Raw genomic sequence first — 17,069 nt, forward strand, 5'->3', positions numbered from 1 at the left:
TGGAGCAACGAATATCTAAAAGGGATCTATCTACTTGTTCATGTTTTACCCAAGTTCTGGATGCTCCAAGGAAAAAATGGAGGTTTGAGGGCTAAAAAGGAGCGTCAAGGGTCAAAAACTACATAGTAAAACAGTGTCTAACTGGAGTAGTTTTTTTTTTAAAAAAAATACACAACATAAACTAAAAAATATCAACTATAACATCCCAGGATCAGTCCTAATCATTGTTCGACCTTATCAAGTACAAATGTACAATGCATTATGTTATATATATCATCTAAGGGGAGAGAAATTCTTAAATATGAGAGAGAATACCAAAACAAAGTAACATGTTGTTATCAAAGAAATGCATTGAAGAAAACCAGCTGACAACACATTCATATACATATTCGGTAGTAGTGAGTGCAATAGCTAAAGACTTGAAAAATGCCCTACCTTGCAGATGAACCGGTTAGCTTTGCAACTTCCTCTTCCATTCCAAAGAAAATTACCTTTTGCTCTTCATTGGAAGCACTCACGAACTCCTTCACTAAAGCATCTAAGCTTGCCACAATACTAGCTTGCATTAGTCAAACCAATCTTCAAATACGACTGAAGAACAAAGTTTGTCAATATGATCCTTCACAATCTATCACTCATCTGGAAGGTAAGTTGACCATTCGCATCACAGCTAGTGCCAAATTTCTCATTAATAAATTTAACAAAATCATCCAACTCTCGTTCAACCTCTTAATCTTCACCAGCTTTGTTTTCCTTGGGAAAAAACTTCAAGGTAGGATAACCACTAACTCCATACCTAAAATGCAGAAGGCATCCCACTTAACAAACTAATTTTAGAATGACAAAGTTGAAAATTCTGGTCCTACCACATAGGAAATGACTAAATAGTCTTTAGTATAGTGAATTTTTAGATGGAATCATTCATATTAAACCAAATTATTGCTAACACCCTATCATAGTAAGGATGATATACCAAAAAAAATGACTAAAGAGGACTTCATCATGATAATTTGAGAAATAATAATGATTAAGCACAAAATATAGTAGGTCATAATGCACATTTTTCACACAATTTTCATGTCAGATGAATGTTGGATAAGGTTGAAAGCATTTTAGCATTACACTTCTTCTCAAACATCAACGAATTCAAGTATTAAATTTGTAGAAAACAAGAATTGTGAGTGAATATGATCCTCCTCTCAATCAAATGTTGATTCTGCATTTAAGGTATCAACTAACATCACAATACCACAATTCCCCAAATCTAAATCTAGTACATAGGTGATTAGAAATACATAACTCTCAGTTTGACAACTATTTATCAATATGTAAGTTTCAAAATACATATAATTCAATAACTGATACCTACTTTCAACTTACTCTAAATTAACATCATATAATATTTCTCCAAAATCTAAATAGGTAGCACAATTAATGAAGCATTTAAGGTACACAATTGACTGAATCCACATCAATGAATATATCAACTTTCAACCTCAATTTGTTAGCTAATAACATAAATAACCAGATTCTAGATTGTGATCATGCATAAAACTTAACAGTGCACACCATATGAAAATTGCATATTCAAGACTTACTTTTATGCTAAATCCTTGTATTTATCAGCATCCAAGTTAGCAATGACAACATCATCTTCCAATTTGTATGCATTGGCTAACTTCTCATATATCTGCACCAAAAAAAAAATCAGGTTAGATCTAGTAATCTCATAATTAAAAACATGACAAATATGACCTTAGGCTAATCTAGGCCTTAAGCCCTATCTCAACAAAAATACTCACAGGAGCAAGATGCTTGCAGTGGCCACAGCTTTTTGAAGATAAGAAACTTAGTCGTCTACAGTGGATAAGGAAAAGTATCTAATACTACAAATGGAGAGAAAAAAAGGAACTTCAACAAATACACTAACCATGGTGCATAGAATTCAACAAGAACATCTTTATATACATCAAGAATAATCTAATCAAATGTCTGGAGTCAATACTACTACATTAGAAGGGATAGTTGCTAGTTTCACATTTGTTCCTACAACAATAAGCCCACAAATAAAAGGTAAAAAATTAATTCAGGTGAAAGAATAATATTTGACCATATCTAAAATTGTCATTTCAAGAATTTTTAGTAAATATAATTTGCAATGTACCCCCTTCAGTATTCTTAAACTCAGTAAGTGCTTTTGTAGCTCGTGGACCTTCATATCTGCATGATTGTTCATATTTATTATGCATCATATGTAAAGAAGATTGTTCTGTGAAAGATTAAAGAAAAACATAAAACCAATATGATGTATCTAATTCCAGGATAGGATCATACTCACTTTTTTGGTTCCAAGGACCCTTTAGGAAACCACTGAATTGTTGGGTATCCTGACACTCCATACTTGCTGCATATGCTCTTATGTTCATCACAGTCCACCTAAATATAACAACAAAAAAGGTAAATTAAGCCCAATCACTACATGGTAGTATAGCACACTAGTAGTGTGCTACATTTAGACTCAAAATGATCAGAAAAGATAAAACCAAAAAAGGAATCTGAGCATGTCCTATTCAGTAAAAGAGATGATGCTTCTTGGCCTGATTTAGAACGATGCTAACCTTCCCAATTAAAACAGATTTAGCCTTTTTAAAGCTCGATCCAAGCTTTTCATATTCAGGGGAAAGCTTCTTACAGTTGTTGATACGGTCTGACCTAGCTGTTGTTTTGATGTTGACACTGATTTAAGTTTGTATCAGATATTAATTAAACTTAGATTGATTACTGATCAATGTTGATCAGGTGGAAGGGAAAAGTCCAAGTATGGAAACTTGGCACGCTAAGTCGGAGAGGGCTCGATAGCTCGTTCTCTGGACTAGGTCAGAGAGGGCTCGATAGCTCGTTCTCTAGACCGGACGGAGAGGGCTCGGTAGCTCATTCTCCGGACTAGGTCAGAGAGGGCTCGGTAGCTCGTTCTCTGGACTGGACGGAGTCGGAGAGGGCTCGGTAGCTCGTTCTCCGGACTAGGTCAGAGAGGGCTCGGTAGCTCGTTCTCTGGACCGGACGAAGTCGGAGAGGGCTCGGTAGCTTGTTCTCCGGACTAGGTCAGAGAGGGCTCGGTAGTTCGTTCTCCGGACTAGGTCAGAGAGGGCTCGGTAGCTCGTTCTCTAGACCAGGAAGGCTATAGGGTTTAGGGTTGGGAAGCTCTAAACCTACCTACATAGGCATTGGATCGGTCTGTTAACCGATCCAGTGATACTATGGTTATCTGATCGGTCGCCAGACCGATTAGTAACCAATCAGTAACCCACTGTGAGAATTACTGATCGGTCTGTAGACCGATCAGTAACCAATCAATAACTTTTTGTGAGATTTACTGATCGGTCTGGAGACCGATCAGGGCGCAATGAAGTTCGGGAGAGAATATAGGGGATCAGTCTGTGGACCGATCCACCTATGGCCTGATCGGTCCACAGACCGATCAGAGCTCTCCTGGACCGATCAGGCCATAGCCTGATTTGTCCAACAAGCTGTGGATCGGTCTATTGATCGATCCACAATACTGTTTGAAATTTCTGCTATTTTTCTGCAACTTTTGATCCATCTGAATTAACCATCTGCTGTTAGCTTTTCAAGTTGCAGGTTACAAGTATCATGCCAATGCTTAAATTCAAATTAAGCTCCATTAGAAGAATAAGTCAAAGGGTTATTTCTACTGTGTTTCGCTGCACATGGTGCAATTGGAGCATCAATGGTTACTGGCTGTGATCAGGCTGTGATCAGGCTGCGATCAGTTGGGAATCAGCTTGACTCTTGTTCATTGGTTCGAGCTCAAAGACCCCAGTGAAGACCATGGGTTCTATTGGAGTGAGTTCAGAGAACCAAAGGAGGAGGAAGAGTGATTGGCGACGTCGTAGTGTGCAGCAGGGATTCGGTGCAAGTTGACAGTAATTAGGGACAGGCTGAACGCAGTGGAAGCAGAGGCATAAGAAGAAAGATGAAGAGAGGTTCTAGAGAGAACTCTCTCGGTCGATCAAGCAAGGGTGCTGAGCTTTGAGTTCTTGGCTGTGCTTCCTTCTTGTGCTCTGTTTAACTGTTGTCTTCGCGTGGCTGTGAGCGATCTTTCTTCATTCTTTTTAGCCACTGATCTGTAAGTCTTGTGCTTTATTTTACATAACTTTTGAGACTTTGTGGAGAGGTTACTCCACCGAGAAGGAGAAATCTCTAGCCGGTACCTATCCGGGGTGTGATCTACCGAAAGATCAAGGGATCGCCCACCTTATGGACACGCCGAGGAGTAGGGGCAAGTTATCTCTGAACCTCGTACATACTGGTGTTAGTGGTGTGTGTCTTTCTTTTCCTTGTATTAGATTTTCATGTGCATATTTCCGCTACGCTAACGATTTGATTGAAGAAATTAGTTTAGTTTTAGAGGAGGCTATTCACACCCCCCCTCTCTAGCCATCCGAAGATCCTAACAAGTGGTATCAAAGCCAGGTTCTCTTCATCCGGATTAAAACCCTAAAGAGCAAGAAGATGGCTATGAAGGAAGGGTTTAGCACCAATCATCCACCCTACTTCGATGGAGCAGACTTTCAATACTGGAAGAGCCGCATGGAATATTATCTCAAGACCGACATCTCAATGTGGTTCTCCGTCAAGGAAGGGTTTACACCTCCGAAGGACGAAGAAGGTAAGGAACTTGACTCATCAAGGTGGTCTACTGAGCAAACTCGCAAAGGACAAGCTGATGCCAAGGCAGTGGTCACTCTACAATGTGGGATAGCCAAGGATCAATTCGTCAAGGTAGGTCCATTCACGAGCGCAAAAGACTTGTGGAACAAACTCATCGAGCTCCAAGAAGAAACTCGAGACTCTCGGATCGCCAAGAGAGATTTATTCTTAAACCAACTACAAAACCTCACAATGAAGGAGAACGAGACGGTAAGTGAACTACACGGAAGGTTCAAAGAAATTATCAATGGTCTTCATTCCGTAGATGAATGCGTAGAGAATTGCGATCTCGTAAGGTATGCTCTCAAAGCCTTTCCTAGGAATGCCCTGTGGTCATCTATGATAGATGCCTACAAGGTCTCCAAGGACCTTTCAATTGTTAAAGTAGATGAATTTTTTTGTGAAATGGAACTCCATGAGTTTGCTAACAAGGGTCAAAAAGAGAAAGGTATTGCCTTAGTTGCAGGAGAAAAGAGCAAAGATGGAAGAAGGAAGAAAGAAAAGAAGAAGGAAAAAGAGGTTCCTTCATCCTCATCCTCCTCCGAGTCCGATGATGAAGGTGGATCATCATCAAGCGAGATGGACAACTTTATAAGGAGAATCATGAGAAGAAGCTGAGATACAAAGGGAAAGGTAAACCTATCGATCAAAATGTTGATAAAACTAATGTTACTTGTTATGAGTGTAGCAAGAAAGGACACTATCGGAGCGAGTGTCCAAAACTCAAGAAGAAGGAGGAAAGGGCCAAGAAGAAGAAAGCTCTCAAGGCTACTTGGGATGAATCCTCCTCAAGCTCATCGGAGGAAGAGAAGAAGGAGAAAAGCACACGTCAATTAGCATTTATGGCAAGGGAGGAACCGGATTCCGAGAGTGATGGTGACACAAGTGACACCTCAACCGCGACTTCATCATCTTCGGATGATGAAGAGGTAACCTCTCCTCATTTAGAGAAATGTTATAAAACCATTGCACATTTATCTACTTTGCTTAAGAAATCAAAAACTCAAATTAAATCATTAAAAGATGAAGTAGAGCACTTGAGAGCCCTTAGGGAAGATGAGGTTGATGACCTACATCTAGAGGTCCTTGAGGATGAAAACAAAGCCTTAAAGGGTGAAGTTGAGAAACTCAAGAAAATGCTTGAAAAATTCTCAACTAGCTCTAAGACCTTAGATATGATTCTAAATGCCCAAAGGGTGGTCTACAACAAGGCTGGGTTAGGATATCAACCTAAGGAGTCTAGTTTCATTTCACTAGTGTCTAGAAACCAATTTCATAGATCACATGCTTCTAGGGTTCATGAGACTAGGAAGGTTGTGACCAAGGCATGGGTTCCTAGGTCTTTCATTGTAGATGCATTAGGTCCCAATATTTGGGTACCTAAAACATCTATTTTTCGTGTCTTGTAGGCATTGGTCAAGGGGGAGCATCTATCAACTTGGTTTGTTGATAGTGGGTGCTCCAAGCACATGACCGGGGACAAGTCACTCTTTACCACCCTTCAAAACAAAAATAGAGGTAATGTGTCATTTGGTAATAATGATAGCCTTAAGGTTATAGGAGTTGGAGACATTCATATATCCGAATGTCTCCAAATCAAGAATGTCCTTCTAGTCAAGGGGATGACCTTTAATCTCCTAAGTGTCAGCCAATTGTGTGATACAGGTTACACAATTGAATTTCATTCAAATCAATGTCTGGTCAAACACATTGACACACTTGACACGGTACTAGTAGGCACAAGGGTAGATAACATTTATCAAGTATCTTTTAAAAGTGCTACTAATGCCTCTGCTAAGTGTTTCATGTCAAAAGAAGAAGAATCATGGCTCTGGCATAGGAGATTGGCCCACATAAACATGAAGAATATTCGAAAGCTGGCCAACAAAGGATTAGTGCGAGGCTTACCAAGCATCAAGTACCAAAAGACAAAATTATGTGATGCATGTCAAAAGGGTAAGCAAACAAAAGCGTCTCATAAAGGTAAAAGCGCTGTAAGTACCTCTGCTGCTTTAGATTTATTGCATATGGACTTATTTGATTGTAGTAATGTCATTTCATTGAATGGAAGTAGATATTGCTTAGTGATCATTGATGACTTTACTAGATATACATGGACTTTATTTTTGAAAAATAAGGATCAAACCATAGATATTTTTATTTCCTTTTGTAGAAGAACTGAAAATGAAAAATCAACAACAATTAAAATAATTAGAAGTGATCATGGTGGAGAATTTCAAAATCATAGATTTTTAGAATTTTGTCAAGAAAAAGGATATAGGCATGAGTTCTCTACTCCAAGGACCCCACAGCAAAATGAGGTTGTGGAGAGAAAGAATCGAGTCTTGCAAGAGGCTGCACAAAGTATGCTCAATGAGTACTCACTACCGAGCTACTTATGGGCTGAAGCTGTAAATACAGCTTGCTATGTGCAAAATCGAGTCTTGATACATAGGTTTTTAGGAAAGACTCCCCATGAACTTTGGTTTTGAAAATCCCCTACAATTAAACATCTTAGGGTGTTTGGTTGTAAGGTGTTTATCTTGAACACCAAGGATCATCTTGGAAAGTTCACGGCTAAGGCTGATGAAGGGATACTGGTCAGGTACTCTCTCATCAGCAAAGCCTATCGAGTCTATAATAATAGGACTAAATTGATTGAAGAGTCCTCGAATGTAGCATTTGAAGAAATCCCTAAATCAAATGATCAATCGAGGGATGTAGGAGAAATTCAATTTGAACTTAGAAGGCTAAGTTTGAATGATCAAAACATAGAAAGAGTTGAAGTTGACTCCGATGACGATGAGCAAAGGCAACAAAGGGCTCAGGCTGATCCTTTGCCTGATACTGAGTCTTTGCCTGTGCCTAGTGAGACCACTCATGAGGCACCGCCGACGCCAAGGAAATCCAGGATAGCCTCTAGTCATCCCCAAGACCAGATTGTTGGAGACATCCAACAAGGGGTTAGGACTAGATCATTCTTTAGAAATGAGTCTAATGAGGTCGCCTTGATCTCAGAAATCGAACCAAAAATAGTCGATGTGGCATTGCACGATCCTGACTGGATCATAGCTATGCAAGATGAGTTAGGTCAATTTGAAAGGAGCCAAGTGTGGGACTTAGTTCCTAGACCTAAGAAGACCTCCATTATTGGAACCAAATGGGTCTTCAAAAATAAGTTAAACCAAAAGGGAGAAGTCGTAAGAAACAAGGCAAGACTTGTAGCCAAGGGCTATAGTCAAGTTGAAGGCCTCGATTATGATGAGACTTATACTCTCGTGGCCCGATTAGAGTCCATTCGTTTGATGCTAGCTTTGCTGCACATAGAGGCTTCAAGCTCTATCAAATGGACGTTAAATCGGCCTTCTTAAACGGTTTCATTAAAGAAGAGGTCTATGTTGAACAACCACCGGGGTTTGTGAATACCGAAGCTCCAAACCACGTGTACAAGCTCAAGAAAGCTCTTTATGGGCTTAAACAAGCACCTCGAGCTTGGTACGAAAGGTTGTCAACTTACTTACTAGAAAAGGGTTTTGTAAGAGGTCAAATAGATCCAACACTATTTCTGCATAGAGATGGTGAAAACATATTTGTAGCCCAGGTGTATGTCGATGACATAATTTGTGGCTCAAATAACAAGGGCTATTTGAATGAATTTATCACTCACATGGAAAGTGAGTTTGAGATGAGTCTGGTGGGAGAATTGACATTCTTCCTTGGACTTGAAATCAAACAAACTTGAGATGACATTTATGTCCATCAGACGAAATACACTCAAGAGATGCTCAAGAAATTCAAAATGAGTGACTCTAAGGAAGTATCCACTCCAATGGCGACAAACACTCACCTTGACAATGATGAGACTGGAAAACCAGTTGATCTAACGCAATATAGAAGCATGATCGGTAGTCTTCTATATCTCACAGCTAGTCGACCGGACATACTTTTTGCTGTGGGCATGTGCACTAGATATCAAGTCTGTGCCAAGGAATCTCATTTAATTGTAGTTAAGAGAATCCTGAGATACCTTAAGGGCACAATTAGAGTAGGTCTTTGGTACCCTCGTACGGAGTCTTTTGACTTGATAGGTTATACCGACTCCGATTATGCTGGGTGCAAATTGGATCGGAAAAGCACTAGTGGGGGTTACCAATTTTTAGGTTCATCATTGGTTAGTTGGTCAAGTCGGAAGCAACATTGCGTTGCTCTCTCCATGACCGAAGCTGAATACATTGCCATGGGAGAGAGTGTATCACAATTGTTGTGGATGATCCACACCCTAGAAGATTATGGGCTTTCATATAAGGGAGTGCAAGTGTTGTGTGACAACATCAGCACAATAAACCTAACGAAAAATCTAGTCCATCATTCAAGGACCAAACACATTGAAGTGCGTCATCACTTCATTAGAGATCACGTAGCTAGGGGAGACATTGCGCTCACATATGTTGAGTCAAAATCAAACCTAGCCGATATTTTCACCAAACCCCTTCCGGAAAATGAATTTAGTCATTTAAGGAGAGAATTGGGAATGTGTTTGGCTCAATAGGCTATTAGGACTTCATCATGATCAATAAAGACAATTAAAACGACAAGAGAAATTGGGAAATTAATTTGGGCAACTTGGGGACATCTCACACAAACTATAAGATTTAACAAATTATTTTTGTTTGCTAGAAATGGGGTGAGATGCTAGGATTAGCCAAATTATTCAAAATGTATCATGCATCTCTTGAATAATTAGGTTGAAGAGACATAAATTGAGTATGGGGAAGACCATTACATAATTCATGTGTATTTGGTTCCTAGATCTTACTCATATATTCCAACCAAGGAAACTTGGTTGGACCTTTACCTAGAAATTTTCTAACTATGGATGATGTGTTGATTGATACCTTTGATCGATACCTTTCATGACTTTGATTGAAAATAGGACAAGTTGTTGAAGTAATGATAGCAATATATTCTGACAAACTTGAAACTGATCATAGCAAGGATGTGTTTTGAACAGGTAATAGAGAGCCTAAATCTTGATTAATACTGTGGTCCACCATAGATCATAGTTTCAGAAGTTTTTTTGGCTTTGAAACTTTTAGATTCAAAAACGTCTACGTTTGGAGTTGATCTAAGTTTTTAAAGGTTTGGAACTTTTGGGTTCTGAGCAATTTCAGATTGTAAAAGCTTATCTTTCGAAAATATTCATGTTTGTAGATTCTTCAGGTACTAGGTTCTGAATTTGGAAGTTTCTGAACTTATTGAGTTCTGAATCTTCAGTTTTTAGAAACATTAAAACTTCTTCGAATCTCAGATTACTGAAATTCCTGAATTTTCAGTTTGTCAGACACTGATCGGTCTACAGCCCGATCAGAAGAGGCTGGATCGGTCTATCGATCGATCCAGAACTCTCTGCGCTTGATGATACTTTCCCTGATCGGTCCAGGGACCGATCAGATTATTCTGGATCGGTCCAGGGACCAATCAGATTATTATGCGAGGATCCTGATCGGTCCAGGGACCGATCAGAAGATCCCCTGATCGGTCCACCGACCGATCAGGGTATTGGAGACCCACCGCGCTTGATCCTGATCGGTCCAGGGACCGATCAGGAGATTCCCTGATCGGTCCACCGACCGATCAGGGTATTCAGGAGACCAAGGGAGATCTTGATCGGACAGCCGTCCGATCAATCAACACCTGGATCGATCCCATCCCTCTTAACTCTTCCCGATCCTTTCTCTTCCCATTGCACGCCGAAGCCCTAGCCGACACCCACCTACGCCTCAACTCTTCTCTTCGTTCTCCGAGAGATATGGCACCAAGGTAACTCCATTCTCCCCGAGCTCTACTCATTTTGGCACTTCAATCTTCATTTTTCATCATATCTGTGTTATTGGCTTGGTTCTCGGTCGTTGGTGCTTTCCGTGCTCACCTATTTGCCCCGTCCTTGTCACATTTGTTTGAAAAACCTTTAGGAAGAAACAAGCTGGTGAGGGAACCTCTAAGTCGTCAACTGAGAAATCCAAATCTAAGGCTCCCTCCCGACCTCAACCATCCATTTCTGGACGATTTCCAAACCATCACTTTGAAGAAGCCTTTAAACAAAGAACTTTCAAACTGCTTCCTTGTAGGTCTGTGGATCGAAAATTCATAGATGAATTCTGTCCATCTGTGTCAGAAATAATTGACTATTACAAACTTGATTCTCTAGTCTACTTAGAACGGGACATCAATTATGATTTAGTATTCGAGTTTTATAATAATCTTCATCAAACTAATGATGTTAATTATAGAACTAGAGTTGCTAAGCAAACTGTTGATTTCTCTTTCTCGGCCTTCTTTGACTATCTAGCCTGCCGAAGGTGTTCAGAAAATATCTTTTCCATATATCTTGATTTACCAGACCCTTTACCTTCTCCATTTGATGTCTCATCTGACTCCATTTATGAGTATTTCTTCGGACATCCTAGACCGGGTGGACAGGATGAGTTAGATGTTGATTTTCCTACCTTTGCAGCCCTGAGACTATCTGCTCCAGATTACATTCTTTTTAAGATTGTCACAAATTGCCGTCTGCCAATCACATCCAAGCCCTTGGCAGAGATCCGACCATATCACTGCCTGATGCTTTATGGATTGCGTCGGCGTCTCGATTTTGATATCATGTTGAGCATTTACTCTTCTATCATCTCCTATAGTGAGCCTAACAGCTTCACAGTTTATATGCCTTATGTGCATGTAATTACGGATTGGGTCGAGACCCTACATATTGATGTCTCCAAGGGAAGGATAGTCAAGATGGTGAGGCAGGACTGCAGACTTGGAAAACGTGCATTTTCCAAGTCTAGCATCATAGGACAGAATGGGGCGGCTCGTTGGAAGGACGGGAGAGCACTGGGTGAGTTACCACGGGCACCTCCACGACAGGTTGATGCTGCTCCCGTTGCTGCTCCTCCTCCTGCTGCTGCTGAGTATAGAGAGGCAGATCCTGATCTGCGCTGGTAGATTGCTGAGCTGGAGAGCCGCATTGATCAGCACGATGAGCTACTGGCTGCTAAGCTCCATGGGCTGCGCGTTCGGATTGACCAGCGTTACGATGATCTACGCAGTCAGCAGTTAGCGACGCAGCAGGTGCTTCTGGGATGGATGGCCAGCTACCCACCTCCACAGTATTACTCGGGCTATCCACCCTCGAGCATGCCGCCTCAGGGATTCATTCCTCCAGCAGATGATGATGATGCTCCTCATATTAAGGATGTTGATTGATACACTTTGTTTTATGTTGGTCATTTTGACTGCCTATGTTTCAGATACTGTTTGATAGATACTATGTCTGACCTGGATATTAGCTGTTTATGCTACTCGTTTTTCTATTACCTGTTGCTCTTTATTTTTCAGTTCTTATTGACTATTTATATGTTTTTCATATGACATATCTTGATTGTCTCTTATTTACTGTCCGATATTACACTTAGAGGGAATTCTGTGTGGATTAAAAAAAAGAGATAGTATGGGTTAAAGGGGAGTCCTTTGAGTCTTATTACCTAATTCGCACCTTTTCGGTGTTTGACAAAGGGGGGGGGGGAGAAGATGACTAAGTTTAGAGATGAATGAAGTTTTGATTTTAGGGGAGAGGATAACCTTGAGGATTATTGACTTCCTTAGTGTTGTATTCGTCTTAGGGGGAGGATCTTGATTCCCCTAAAATGAGAGAAATATGAGAATTTCTGATCTAAACTTAAATCGTGTTGTCAAACAACAAAAAGGGGGAGATTGTTGATACGGTCTAACCTGGCTGTTGTTTTGATGTTGACACTGATTTAAGTTTGTATCAGATATTAATTAAACTTAGATTGATTACTGATCAATGTTGATCAGGTGGAAGGGAAAAGTCCAAGTATGGAAACTTGGCACGCTAAGTCGGAGAGGGCTCGGTAGCTCGTTCTCCGGACTAGGTCAGAGAGGGCTCGATAGCTCGTTCTCTGGACCGGACGGAGTTGGAGAGGGCTCGGTAGCTCGTTCTTCGGACTAGGTTAGAGAGGGCTCAGTAGCTCGTTCTCTGGACCGGACGGAGTCGGAGAGGGTTCGGTAGCTCGTTCTCCGGACTAGGTCAGAGAGGGCTCGGTAGCTCGTTCTCTGGACCGGACGAAGTCGGAGAGGGCTCTGTAGCTTATTCTCCGGACTAGGTCAGAGAGGGCTCGGTAGCTCGTTCTCTGGACCGGACGAAGTCGGAGAGGGCTTGGTAGTTCGTTCTCCGGACTAGGTCAGAGAGGGCTCGGTAGCTCGTTCTCTAGACCAGGAAGGCTTTAGGGTTTAGGGCTGGGAAGCTCTAAACCTACCTACATAGGCATTGGATCAGTCTGTTGACCGATCCAGTGATACTATGGTTATCTGATCGGTCGCCAGACCGATTAGTAACCAATCAGTAATCCACTATGAGAATTACTGATCGGTCTGTAGACCGATCAGTAACCAATCAATAACTTTCTGTGTGATTTACTGATCGGTCTGGAGACCGATCAGGGCGCAATGAAGTTCGGGAGAGAATATAGGGGATCAATCTGTGGACCGATCCACCTATGGCCTGATCGGTCCACAGACCGATCAGAGCTCTCCTGGACCGATCAGGCCATAGCCTGATCGGTCCAACAAGCTGTGGATCGGTCTGTTGATCGATCCACAATACTGTCTGAAATTTCTACTGTTTCTCTGCAACTTCTGATCCATCTGAATTAACCATCTGCTGTTAGCTTTTCAAGTTGCAGGTTACAGGTATCATGCCAATGCTTAAATTCAAATTAAGCTCCATTAGAAGAATAAGACAAAGGGTTATTTCTACTGTGTTTCGCTGCACATGGTGCAATTGGAGCATCAACGGTTACTGGCTGCGATCAGGCTGTGATCAGGCTGCGATCAGTTGGGAATCAGCTTGACTCTTGTTCATTGGTTCGAGCTCAGAGACCCCAGTGAAGACTATGAGTTCTATTGGAGTGAGTTCAGAGAACCAGAGGAGGAGGAAGAGTGATTGGCGACGTCGTAGCGTGCAACAGGGATTTGGTGCAAGTTGACAGCAATTCGGGACAGGCTGAACGCAGTGGAAGCAGAGGCATAAGAAGAAAGATGAAGAGAGGTTCTAGAGAGAACTCTCTCGGTCGATCAAGCAAGGGTGCTGAGCTTTGAGTTCTTGGCTGTGCTTCCTTCTTGTGCTCTGTTTAACTGTTGTCTTTGCGTGGCTGTGAGCGATCTTTCTTCATTCTTTTTAGCCACTGATCTGTAAGTCTTGTGCTTTATTTTACATAACTTTTGAGACTTTGTGGAGAGGTTACTCCACCGAGAAGGAGAAATCTCTAGCCGGTACCTATCCAGGGTGTGATCTACCGAAAGATCAAGGGATCGTCCACCTTACGGACACACCGAGAAGTAGGGGCAAGTTATCCCCGAACCTCGTACATACTGGTGTTAGTGGTGTGTGTCTTTCTTTTCCTTGTATTAGATTTTCATGTGCATATTTCCGCTGCGCTAACGATTTGATTGAAGAAATTAGTTTAGTTTTAGAGGAGGCTATTCACACCCCCCCTCTCTAGCCATCCGAAGATCCTAACAACAGTGTCCACACTTGCGACAAAATGGTATTAGAAGGGCTAAAATTATGCAATTAAAATACACACACATGGAGATCCTTTGCTTTAAATTGGATACTTAATGGAGTCTACATTCATCTTCTATAGTCTTGGCAAACAATCAGATATGAGAATCGACCATATACAGTGCATTTCAAGTGTATCTTCTAAAGAGAAATACAAGTCGCGGTTTCAATTTCCACATAAGAAGAAACAATGGTGAAGAGCAAATAAGAATTTCAACATCAAAGGCACAGAAGTAGGTTTCGATTTCCGAACTATAAGCTAAGATAAATCGGAGACAATTTCATGTTCTATCTTTCTCCGTTCGAATTTTTCCATCAAACGCGAACTCAGCGTCGCCAAATCCATCACGAAAACTACAAGAACCACTGAAAATCAACAACCGCAAACCAGACTATTTAGATCGTCAAGGATTTGATAGAAAGATTCTTCCAGGTGAAGGTTGCCAAAAACTTCGGCAGATCATCCAATTAAAAAAGAAAAAAAAAAGGAATACCATGGAGCGTAGAACTCGACAAGGGTGGCACGATCCTGGCCGACCTCCTTCTCAAAATTGGCCTCGGTGAGGACGACCTCCTCCAACTCCTCCCTTTGGGGTGAGAACAAGAATCTACCTGCAGCAAAATACCCTCCATTCAGATAGTTTCAATGATCTACCAAGAAACAGTTAATAAGTATCACTGCAAAGTAAAGGCTCCATGAGATTGGATCTCAAATAGCCAATGTGAGCTTGTTTAATCAAACTGTTGATAAGTTAGTAAACTTTAGTTGCTTAGTAAATTAAAGGAACGAAAATGCAAACGGAAATGGCAGATTTTAGAGAAGAAAAGAGATTTCTAACCATCAACACAATCAAAGGGTAGATTTTAGGGAAGTAATCCCTTTTCTCTAAAAATAAAACATCGACAAAAAAACAAAAAATCAAAGCAAAAGCAACTCGTTTTGAGGGGGAGAAATCCCCTCTTTTTTTCCTGCCTACAAGAAACACTGTGCAGAAATCATAAATCGCTTCCAAAAAACCCTTATTTTTTCCCTTACGGAGAGCAACAGTTGTACAAGAATATACGGGAAAGTAGATCGTAACCAGGAGTGGAGGAGGAGGAAGAAAGGGGAAGTGAGCCGTCGTTGCGAAGTGGTGGCTCTCTCCTCTTTAGTTTGAGGGTGATCGCCGACGAAGAACAAATGCGAGATGGTCAAGCCCTTTTCTTGCCATTGTTCCTCCTCAGGAAACAAGAAATATGTGTTAGAGAGCACCGCAACAAAGCAACGAGTGTCCCGAAGAGAAAGAAAATGAACCCTTCGCCGATGCTCCGCTACTGTCGCCAACTTGCCCTTTTAACAGCGAGCATTTCTATAAAATGAAAGGCTCCTCTTCTCACCCAAAGGGAGGAGTTGGAGGAGATGTGGTGTGGTTGGACGGAGAAGCAAGGGCGTCGTGTGTTGATTCTGATCAGTAGAGGAAGGGGCGTCGATCTAGGAAGGGGAAGAGGGAGATGAGGCTGAGAGAGATGGTCGGACGGCTAGTGGTGAGGAGGAAAGTGGTGGTGGCGTTGCGACGGTATACAGTGGACAACACGATATAGGTTTAGGTTTGGAGGGAAGAGTGAAGTGTTGCAAATTTCGACTAAGTATTGGTGGGAAAATTAAATTATTTTATTTTATCATAGACACCGGATTTTAAAAACCACTGTTAAAATCGATGTCTATTAACAAAAAAAAAGCGCTCATAGACATCAGCTTAAAAAACTAATGTCTATGAGCGAAAATTTACGCTTATAGACATCGTTTTTTGGAAAAATCGGTGTAAAATACTCAAAGACATCGATTTTTGCTTAAAACCGTTGTTGTTCCACCGATGTCTATGAGAGTTTTTCTTTTAGTGATACTATTTTCTTATTGGTGACACTCCTGCCTATGACGTTTGGTGTGTACCCGTTTTACTATATCCGCCGCCTCACTGTTTCATCCAACGACTCTTCTTCAATTCCACTTTTCTTATCATCTCAATCCAACATTCCTGCTTGAAACGCCTTTTTCGATGCCCTACCCCGACTTCTAAATGGAAAATAGAGAAAAAAAATCCCTAATCACTTCGTCTTCTTCCCCCTGTTCGTGTATCTTTTGTAATTTGCTCTTTCCTAACTATTCTCGTTCCTTTTACCTCTCTCTATTAACAATGTCGAGCCTCTATGAATGGTACACCCAATGCGCTTCTAAGTTTTCTGCATTAGAAGCCTGTGAGCTTTAATGGAATTACAACTTCCCATCATATGTGGTCACTCATACTCCTAGGGGTCGTCCTCATCTTTCTCCTCCAGAAAGTGTAGCAATTTTCTGGGAACAGGTTCTGTATGATTTTAGGTTTCTATTCATCCTTTCTTCATTGATGTTAGTATATATTTTGACCTTCCCCTAAATCAACTCATTCCCCAATCATTTTCTACCATGGTTGGTTTTGTTATTGTTTCTCGTTTACTGGACTTTCCCTTATCTGCTCGACTTTTCCACCATTTTTTCATTCCTTATCAAGTGGAAGATGATGTTTTTAAATTTCAATCTCGTCCTAAGACTATCCTGTTCTATAGAATTCCTCCTCAAGGGGAATGGCGGGATAAGTTTTTCTTTATACGTCTTTCTTTCCACCTCCGTATCCCATAACTTGGTGTCGAGAACTTTCCCCTGTTCCTACATTGGGCA

At 41.1% G+C, this 17,069-nt stretch overlaps 1 pseudogene; it reads right to left on the minus strand.

Annotated features, from left to right (window-relative positions):
- Window positions 1-431: 431 nt before the first annotated feature.
- The window catches only part of LOC122019581, a 98,295-nt pseudogene continuing 81,657 nt past the window's right edge, over window positions 432-17,069 (minus strand).

This window comes from Zingiber officinale, chromosome 9A (genome assembly GCF_018446385.1).
Source record: "Zingiber officinale cultivar Zhangliang chromosome 9A, Zo_v1.1, whole genome shotgun sequence".
NCBI lineage: Eukaryota > Viridiplantae > Streptophyta > Magnoliopsida > Zingiberales > Zingiberaceae > Zingiber > Zingiber officinale.